Source organism: Argopecten irradians, chromosome 10 (genome assembly GCF_041381155.1).
Source record: "Argopecten irradians isolate NY chromosome 10, Ai_NY, whole genome shotgun sequence".
NCBI classification, from domain to species: Eukaryota; Metazoa; Mollusca; class Bivalvia; order Pectinida; family Pectinidae; genus Argopecten; species Argopecten irradians.
This window is the reverse complement of record NC_091143.1, coordinates 15,259,422-15,271,249: the sequence shown is the minus strand read 5'-3', so window position 1 is coordinate 15,271,249 and position 11,828 is coordinate 15,259,422.

The following is an 11,828-nucleotide window of genomic DNA, read 5'->3' as shown; positions in this document are numbered from 1 at the left end:
TAGTCACCACTAATCTGGTTGTCCCACTATCCAGTCACCACTAATCTGGTTGTCCCACTATCCAGTCACTACTTATCTAGTTGTTCAACAATCCAGTCACCACTAATCTGGTTGTCCCACTATCCAGTCACCACTAATCTGGTTGTCCCACTATCCAGTCACCACTAATCTGGTTGTTTCACTATCTAGTCACCACTAATCTGGTTGTCCCACTATCCAGTCACCACTAATCTGGTTGTTTCACTATCCAGTCACCACTAATCTGGTTGTCCCACTATCTAGTCACCACTAATCTGGTTGTCCCACTATCCATTCACCACTGATCTGGTTGTCCCACTATCCAGTCACTACTTATCTAGTTGTTCAACAATCCAGTCACCACTAATCTGGTTTTTCCACTCCCCGGTCACCACTTACCTGATTGTCCCACCACCCAGCCACTACGAATTTGGTTGTATCACTATCCGGTTACTATCAAGTTTGTTATACTGTCCAGTTACTAATATGAAAACTAATGATAAGCATATGACTTTAATAAATCACCATCAATCATGAAGTTAATGTAACAATTCACTACTGATTATGTTGTACAACTATCTATATTATGCTGTACAACTATATATATTATGCTGTACAACTATATATATTATGTTGTACAACTATATATATCATGCTGCACAACTATATATATTATGCTGTACAACTATATATATTATGCTGTACAACTATATATATTATGCTGTACAACTATATATATTATGCTGTACAACTATATATATTATGCTGTACAACTATATATATTATGCTGTACAACTATATATATTATGCTGTACAACTATATATATTATGCTGTACAACTATATATATTATGCTGTACAACTATATATATTTATGCTGTACAATTATATATATATATTGTACATATATATTATGCTGTACAATATATATATTATGCTGTACAACTATATATACAATATATATATAATTTGCTGTACAACTATATGTGTACACATATATATGCTGTACAACTATATATATTATGCTGTACAACTATATATATTATGCTGTACAACTATATATATTTATGCTGTACAATATATTATTATATATGCTGTACAACTATATATATTATGCTGTACAACTATATATATTATGCTGTACAACTATATATATTATGCTGTACAACTATATATATTATGCTGTACAACTATATATATTATGCTGTACAACTATATATATTATGCTGTACAACTATATATATTATGCTGTACAACTATATATATTATGCTGTACAACTATATATATGTTAATTAATTGATCATCCTTGATAGCGAATTAAATCTATTTGTTAATATTTTGAAATTAACCAAGACGCGAAATAAAATATCCATAGAAATGAGTTTTAATTGCACTTTGGATTTATTTTTGCATATTATTTCGGATTATTAATATGCTAGCTTTATACCGTTTTTATCTCATTATGAAAGTATAGGCGAAAAGTGGTCTTCATTATCATTATTAACAGTCTGTTTTCCCACTAGCCAGTCACCCACTGATCAGGCTGTCCTTCGATCCACCTACTACTGTATTACCTGACAGAAGTGTTCCTGTCTATGTTCTTTCTAAGTTTAGAGCATTGAACTTATTTCATGGATAGATATATCTATGGTTAGTCTTTGTAACAATGAGTACTGTAATGTGTAAAATAAATGAGCAACCAGGAAAAACAAAGAAAAAATATATACATCTAAAACCCTTTGTACTAAACCATGAATCCACGTCATGAATCGACATTCACAATCTCGATAATCCACTCCTTAAACTGTATTGCCTGTTATAATATCTAACTAACGTGCAAAAATGAGACGAAATGGTTAACTAGGGGAGTAAGTGTGACTGGCAGCGAGAGATGGTTAGACTGGTAGATACAAATCCGGCTCTTGGCATTAAATCATGATAATTCGAAGTCAACAACAGTGTTAATAATTCAATATATTTTGAATTACGACCACCGCCGGCTTATCATTACAACTTGTTTGTATAATGTGACGTGATTACTGATCATAATTGTATGATGATTCCGGTTGTATCATTGCAATAAAAGGTGTGTTAGTGTCCACGCCGTTATTGAATAAATCTATAAATTTCTAATGAGGAGAAATGTAACAATATGATTATATCATCACTGTAAGAAAACGTGACTGAGTAACATGTTTAGGATTGAATGTCCTCGTCTGTCCGTGACCTTTTCTTCACTGAGAGGAGATATGTAATTTAGTCTATGGTATCGATGTTAAATCATCAAAATTTATAGCATTTGGTTTAAATTGAAATTAATGGCATGCCGTTGTCTAGTTTGTAAAGCAAAAGGTATGAGGGACAAAACGAATATCTCTAAGATTGAAGAAAATAAAGGAAGATGGACTACACTGTCTGAAATACATTGGACTTATAGTTTGGACTTTTATTGCCAATTAAAAACAATACTTTTATATGTAAAAATAAAATCAATCATTGTAAAATCAATTATTTCATTTTCTGATTAAATTAAAACCTGTTTTTTTATTGTGTGACCTTACCGTGCTTTCGTTACCACTGGTGCAGTAATCTCATCGCTAACACGTATTAAGTTCCCGAACAAGCCATTACGTCTAAAGGTTTTTTCTTGATCTCATTAAGCTCCGCCTAATTTAACACCAAAGGAGCATTGATTGAACCCTAGTCCCTTGCAATACCTAGGATGAAACCCGATAGACTTTAATTACTATTTCAGATGTAATAAAAACTTTAAAAGGCATATCTGTTCCTTTAACTTTCGTCAAGTTAAATTACCAGGGCTGTAAACTCCTGCTCAAGTTTTAATTATCGTATCCCATTTTCCCAGTCTGGATTACAAGAATAATGGAAATTGTATCAGTGCTAACGACAGATCAGGCTCATTTTATTACGTGCCATACTGAAGTTCCATCACAGGACCGTGATTCACGTGCAAATGGCACTGGTAAACAGTGGTAGCCTTGGACTGGACGCAATGCTTGTGCACATTATAAATAGTTTTTTTTTGTTCAACACATATCTAAATATCATTACATTTCATATCCTACATTACGCTTTCTCGAGTAAGCAACATTGCTCATCTATCAAAATACGGAAGTCAACATTCATACGTTGAATGTCAAATGAGCGCGATACACGATATTAAAAATTCATCACTGGGATTTTTAATGATGAACCAGCTAGCCATATATTGAACATTCAGAATTGACATGTGGATACATTCAAAGTTGGTTTGATCAGTGAAAGCGTGAGCGATTTTATTTGAAGACGTTTCTGCCACTTTTGTTTTCATTTTACTGCATACGACTATACTTTCGCGTATCCAATATTCCGCGTCAACGTTAACAGCAATATATTCGTGAATACATGAATTTACGATAAGGTGATGTTAAGTATGACTTACATCTTACAATTACAATGTACGTTTGATACAAATATTTGCGAATTATTTGAAATCGTGTAAATGTCCTCTAGTAGAAAAATTACACGAAAATAAATTGATTTGCAGTACATAAATGCAGACCGACCTGCAAAATTAGTCAAATTATCAACACATGCATGTTTACAAACGTTTGACCAAAGTCAGATATCAAATGAAGCTCGAGCTTAGTCTTTATCAACAATGTTACAAAATGTTGATCTTTTCTGAAAAGGATTTTTATTCGAAATGTTTACGGTCATTACGGCTACTAGTAAATTGTGTGTTGATAATCTTTTGTACTTAAAAAACAATGTTACGGATGTTTTATCTCAATTATGAAGGTACCTTGCAGCCGGTATTAAAGTCATTGCTGTGTTTAAACATTTGCCACAATATCACATTATCATATAATCACACCGGAATTTCCGGTAGTTGTAATATTTTCCTTGTTGCGGTATAAAATCCAAAGACGTTGATTAGTTGTTCAAATACGAATGTATTAAATCACTTTTCTATGAGTCGGAAGGCGATTTCCGAAGTGTCCGAAAATCGACCCGTAGAGACCGAGCTCTAGATCCTACCTGATGACAAAATATGAGACATGGAATATATTAAATGTACAATTGATACAATGGGTGACACCTGGCATGTATATGACTCTGTTATGGCTGGTCGGTACTCGGACAGGTGAGATAATTAGCTTATCTATTGTCTGAGTCGTAAGTGTCATATTACAAGAAAGACCAGTTTTGATAATTAACTTCAAAGGGTAGATGAGCTATAAAAACACAATGAATAAATTACAATTAACCATATGTTATATATAGAGTAATTAACTGAAACAGACGTGAATAGATACATGTACAAAATGTAGCTTTAAAATATCATGTCACAAGAAAAAAAAAGTTACGAAAGTTTGTGGAAATCAAATTAAATAATACTGAATTAAAATTTTAACCAATGTTCAAAAAATACATAATGTAGCACTTATATCATAAAATTCTTCGTGATAATATATTGACAATGGCCAACTGGCATAATGATAAGAAGATAAACTCTTCCTTTTTACTGAAAAATGACCTTACGGTGCTGCTTATGACACAATCATTTAAACAACATCTCATTTCGTGACGGTTTTGTGACGGATCTACCTTTTTTATCTTATGAAACTGCAAGGTAGCATTTCAAAAGTATTTAATACAAATCGAAACATATTTTTCATTAAAAATGGTTTGTCTCTTATTTTAGGTTACACTATAATATTTCATTTTATGACGTCATCAAAGAATTGTTATATTAAACAAGATTGTTTCATGACGTCAGCAGTTTGCTTCAGCATGCTACTTTGTTTACATGTCATTGTGTGACATCAATAAAAAATACCCAATCACTGAAGATCCATTTGATATTCGCCAACAACGGTAAAACCAAAACTTCCAATATATGTTTGTTTTTGTCTGACTTATGTAGAAGGTACGCTACACCACTGTTTTTGTAGATGGAGTGCCATGAAGTGAAGAAATAAACAATGGAGACGAACGAGGGGTGTTATTATCGGACATGGGTCCTGAACCGGATGTAGACGACAGTGTGATGGAACGTTCTTTGACATGTGTTTTTGCTTTTCCTTCAAGTTGTATGGACATGCGATAGACAAAGCAGTCTGCATTTTAATTTGCTGTCCAGGAAGTTTGGTATCTGGTTACAAAGACAAGCAAAACATTTCTTTTATCGGTAAACATGGATTTGGAATACAAAGAAGCTGTTAATTGTAGTGATTTGAAAGATTACAATGATGCCATGCATTTCAATTGGACTACACTAAGTGATCATCTTTTTATTTTTGATTAAGTAGAGAAGGCTGTTTTATTCTTATATTCTTATGCAGAGTAAAAGAAACTTACCGAAATGACCATTATGCTGGATTTTGTAACTTTGTTATATCTCTGTAGTCTAAGAGTAACAGATAACGGTGATATAGAACGCGATTTTGCATTCATATTCTACTTTAATAACTACGTTTTGTGTAACACGAGGAATCTACTCTGAACATTGCCATACAGCATGTCTAAAGGTACTGACATGAATGTATTTGTCGTTTGCGTCAGTGTCTAACTGCTCTATCATGGAGGAGATTCCGACATGGCCGGAGTGCGTTCCTGACTGTCCGGGATTTACTACACCGCCGTCACTAATGCCAGACTGACAAAATAAACGGTCAAAAATGAAACAGCTAATTACAAGACTAAGAAATATTTATCACGCCAAAGGGCTTAAGGAACATACATGGTCATGTCATGGCTTTACAAGTCGTCGATGGGATAGCATCTGTACACTGGACAGCTGAAGACGTTAGGGGATTATCACGTGACATCACGTCATGTTGAAGCGACACGAGATCAACAGTGAAGACAGCGAAACATGCTAATTGGTCCAAGTCTAGTCTGTAAGGGAGACGCACCGATAGCTAAGGATGATTTTTTTTTCAATTGTTTATATTGGTCAATTGGATCAAATACACCCTAAAGAATAAACGTTAGCTACATTGTAGAAGTGTATTTGCGTTCCACGATCCTTGATTCGTCAAAGCAAATGCGACAGACTAGTGTTGCATTGATCATCTTAACTGGTGTTATACATCATATGACTCTTCTATTATTGTTTCTAGGGCACAAAATAGAACAACCTTGACCATTACAGTGGTTAGTGTATAACCTTTCAGATTGATTAAATACACGTATTCACAATTTTATCTCGACATCCATACACCGTCACAGTTTTGTTCCTCGAGAAGCTCAGTAACGGACCGGTCTGTTTAACTGTTAGTGTGTCAGAGGGCAAGATGATTTGGGTAAACTATTTTAAGATTTATATACGGCGGGCCTCTTGGAAAAATTAATATATATAAAAAAAATGTCAAAACTACAGAAGAAACAAACAAAGGTTATGACATCTGGTTAAATTATAACTTATGAACAATCAAAACAGCAGACCAATCGAAACGTTACCCCCGTGTGTTTGTATCCCTTGTCAGTATCGATAGGTTGACATGAGCCGTGATGATACCGGCTATATGTCATCTACTGGTTTCACATCAAAGACCAGTCCCTTTCGCGGTCTTTGATCTCTGATGACTTTGAACTCGATACAGGATCAGCTCTAGTCGAGAGAGAAATAAGTTCCTTTGAATGTATCATTAGTTTTAGAAGTAAAATTTAATTCTTCTGTAGATAGATTAAATCGTCAGGCGAACAACACTGACGAAATAAAGCAGTCACAATATATCTTTTATAGTGGGCTAGGATTGCGCGCCTGTTGAAGCGATCATAACTTCCTTTATAGCCTATTCGTAGTTTCAAGTATCGTATGTATCCAGTTTTATGCCTATTGTTATTAGTGAAAGCTGCTATCTAGTTGGTACGTTGATTGATTGACTAACGGCTGATCAACAGCTACGATCAGTTAAGGACATCCTCTCCGGTATGCAATGTATGACAATGAAATGATCGTGTTTTGCCTCCTTGTCGGGTACAAAACACTACATATTGTATGGTGCTATCTCACTGAATTGCCAAAGTCTATAACAGTGGTAGTTTCTGCTCCTGTTTAGCGCTCAGCATAAAGGGAGTGGGACGACTGGTTCGCCCGTTGTCAGTATAATGTGACCGGGTGCGGTGTGTTTCTTGGTGTCTGCGACGGCGTGATTTAGTGATATAGCACTATAAAAAGGGCAACAGTTCCACTATACAAGAAGACAACAGTTCCAAAACAGGCACCTCGCACTTCACACGCGCTGGATACTGCATGCGTGGGAGGTCGTCCTTACATGACACTGGCTGTTAATAGGACGTTAAAATAATCAAACAAACAATCACTGAATCATTCTAATAAAGTTAATGTACAGCTAAACCTGCCGAATTACATTATACTAACAACGGGCAAACAAGTCATCCCACTCTTTTTTAGCTGAATGCTTAATAGGAATTGAAAGCATGGTCCTTATAGGAATGTTGACAGGAAGTTAAGCCATATCAAATCCCAACCAACATATGCCATGCTTAAATCGTCCGATAATTCAAACGGTTTTCTTAGTTGGTGTAGTGAAGCAAAGGGATGTACAGTGTAATTCTTAGGAGACCAGAATGTATATTTAGCTTATATAGCCGCTCATTGTACTTTGTATGGAAACAATAAATTGTGTCGATCATGTTTTCATCGTTCACAAAAAGCCAACAAATGTTTCATGAACTGCAAAGAACTGTAAAATGTTTTCCTATTGCATACAACTGAATGTGTAAAACAAAATTTATCGGATATTTGCAAGTTCATCCAAAAACGAACCAGAAATAGTCGATTAGACTCTGAATGGATAGAGAAAATAATCTAAATTCACGTCACTTTATAGAAACCATATTTTACAAACTCTCAAGAGTAAAATGAATTTGCATCAGTTTTAATAAGAAAATCCAGAAATGACGTCGGCACTGTGTAATAAATTGTTTTTTTAATAGCAAGAAGTTTTGATTTACCAAGGGAATATTTGAAGAGACAAAAAGAGGGAAATGTTTGCTGCAATCGAGTGTAATTGAAGCTTAATACATTGTAATATTAGATAAAATTGGTTAAATGAAGAATTTTAAGTGATTGATAAAATACAGAAACGAAATTGACAGATAATTGTTTTTTAAGGTTAGATTGCATAGGTATATCAGTAAGAAAACTGGGGTTGAAGCTGTGATATAAACAAGTGGTGACAAAAACAGACACACAAAAGTTTAAGTATACCAATGACATGGATGAGAAGAATCATTGTCCAAAATCAGTAACGACGCCCTCGATAGCTGCCACCAAAGCCAAGGTCCCAGTCATCGATTCTCCAGGCTAGACACTTTGTACCGCAATGGACATTGTTACCTCCAGCACCAGTAACACAACATACTAATAGTCGAACTCTCTTTTAGAGCAAATACCAAACAAATTAACACCTGATTTGTAGATTCAAATCACAAAAACAAAATAATCGTTGTGATTGGTTGCTTGGTTGTTTGATTAGACATAACGTCTTATAACAGGAACGGTCTAAGTGTACGTGTTGCGATGCGTGTGCATGTCTGTATGTTTGGATGGAGGTAATGGTGATACATTTTTGGTCATTTTCAAACATGTCTTTATTTCACTATAAATGATAATTGAACGATTTGATATTAAACAACAACTGCATATTTTTGAAAACAAATGAGATGTATATTTAGAAATCACAACAATAACGATTCGTATTTATGATAATGACTGTATGATCTAGACGCATGAATACAATTATAATTAGGATTTTTCTGACTGATGGTATGGTTAAATGAGAAACTAAGGAATTCAAGAGTTGAAAAGTGACGAAGATATTGAGGTTGTGTTACGGTCGTTGCCATGATATTGTTTTGAATGACCTTGTTTCCATTTGTGATATGAAGCCAAGACTGTTAAGTATTTTTTCAATGTTTGAGAAAACCAATGTAATCAGCCGTGTTTCCAATGTGTTTAAATTGTATTTTTGTTAGATCATCATGTTTTATTTGAAGTACTACATTTCTAATTCAAAATAATAGATAGATAGATCATATTTTCCCTAAAGTATATATATACAAATGATGTTGATTTTATGCATTGCGTCCGTTAGATGATAAGAATTTTTTTATATTAGTGTCTTTGTCTTAGATTTCGGACATATGCATCTGCCACGAACTCCATCCCGAATGTTTATTTATTGTTACAATTCAATTACAATGCTGTATCTCATTGGATTACCGCATCTAACTTATCAGTCAACATATATGTTTTCAAATGTACTTACAGCGAAAGTAAGATGAGCACACAATTGCATTAGAAAAACCAAAATATATCAAGGAACTTATTGTGTACAAAACAATAGCCAAACGAGATTCAGACCTTTAACAATTGTTCACTAAAACGACATCGTAATCAGTATTAGGCCCACAAGGGATTACCAAGTACAGAGCCTAACGGTAACAACTTCGGGCGTATGCCTTTCTATCTGTAGGATCCACATGGCCAGAACCTGGGCACGCCAGCGCAATTACGACGAACACATGTACTCGAGTCCTTGTGGGCCTCGGCAATCAGTGTTTGTAACAACTAGTGGAGTTCAGCCCCTCCCACGGGACAAAGGACAGCCTTTCCCCTTATCATTAGTTCCTATGGAACATCAGCGATCGGCATAATTGCATTTAATGGATAGTCAACAAGGCTCTTTCCAAATAAACAATTTGCCGGGCTGTTTTGTTCAAAATGGTATCGGTGTTATATCAGACTCAGAAGCCAAATTATCTGGAATCTCTAACACGATAAAAGTTTTTTCTGACAAACTCACGCCATACACTTTAAGACGTGAATATGTAAACACGATTTGACTGTCATTGGCTACGTTCTCTCGTAAGTGTTAGTTACCAGAATATTTCTTCATCATCCATGTCTACGTATGAAATATAGTGGTGTATAGTGTTACATGTATTCTGTATTTGTATATTACAGAGTTATCTACCCTTGCGGGTATGTATCGATTGTGACGTCACGTGCTTGCCAGTGTAACGTCATACATTTCGGAGAAAACGACGTGAATTGCGCTCACAAAATAATGACGTAACAATCGATACCTACCCGCAAGGGAGCTAACTCTGCAATATGCACAGACGGAATAAGAAGTGGACGATGAGATTAACATTTGTGTAAATAGTAGTATTCCTGTTTATGTTGGTATTGACGGGGATAATGATGATGACGTTGATACGTCACGATGACGATTTGATGACGAAGCTATTTTGATATAGCTTGAATTACACTATGGATAAGATCTAAATCTATGTGCATTCTATAAAGAAAAACACTATGCATGCTTTTACGTGTAGTGCCTATTTTATGTAGTTATTGTTTGCAATTTATAGTCAAAACTAGTCTGAAATAGATAATTAAAGTTGCATGTCATGTTGGCATAGGAACCGTTGACATCCCTAATCCTCTAGAATTGGCTTTGATAACCCAATGTTCAATAGTAATTGGGTGTTATTATCAAGTTAGCCATTTACAATCGATACGTGTATATATGGCAGACTCACCTTGATCGTTATGTGTGAGGTAAGGGATGACCCATGGCTAGGATTACACAGTGGGAAGCGATTGTTTTCTTAACATGAAAGATGCAGAAAGAAAAACGCATCTGACTCAACCGCTCTCTGTGCCAATTACTTGAATACACGACAAAATAAACGACATAAGCCTTCGAATTGAAACCGTACATAACTCTGCACCACTGCATCCCTCGTCTTATGATCTGTGTATCTTGTTTACGAAGTCTTAGTATACGTGTGAAAGACTGGTTTAAAGGATAGAAATATTTTTGTTGTTGATCCAATAAACTTGTTTTCTCGGCATCTTAATTTCGCATTCACGAAGAAATACGTTTTCCCGTCGGTAATTTCCTTTTGTAATTTTAAAGTTATAGAAATCAAAAGTTTTAACGAACACGTGCTTGAAATATCTACGCAGTGATTGCGATTTGTTATAGGTCGTGATCAGGTCAGATTTAATCATACGGTTTGTAGAACGGATCATATGTAATTTTATAGAATACATAAATAAAGACTCGTGACTTGAATAAATAACATTGAAATACAGTCGTAATGAAAGCTGCATTAATGAAGGGGACCCGATCTGCTTTGAGGTTTATTAGTGATGCCCCGTTTTCATTTGAAAATTTTATACTCTTGGTTTTTAGACACCTATAAACCTGACACGTCCTTGAATGACCCTGGCTGGTAGTCTGACGTTTAACCAATCAATTAAGCATTTGAACTTGTATCTTAACTTTATCTGACCCATATTGGTGTGGTGAGTGCTGTCAATGGAACAGGGATAGTTTCCCGGATCATATGATTCTAATCTTATACATTTCCGGAAGACTCTTGAATTCATTTTGTATTGCGTCTAGTGAAATCGACCTCAGCTTTATGAGTTTAGATTTTAATAGTGTCTGTGTCTGCATTTTATGTGAAAAAGCCCAATGTTAATTGGTCTTGTTTAATATATACATGTATGTAAATTATATCTGGATACTTCAGTGATAGAGTCTTATCAAATGAAATGATTGATGTCATTCTTTTGGAATTTATAAAATAACTTGCTTCACAACTTGCTTCATGTGCAAGAAATGGCTGACGGCATCATATAAAAACCTGGTTATGGTGACCTGTACATGAAGGCTAATTCAGTTAATTGGCTCCATACATTTTGTATATCCAAACATGTTTACATGAGGAATTCGTGTGTTATGTTCTATAAAAAA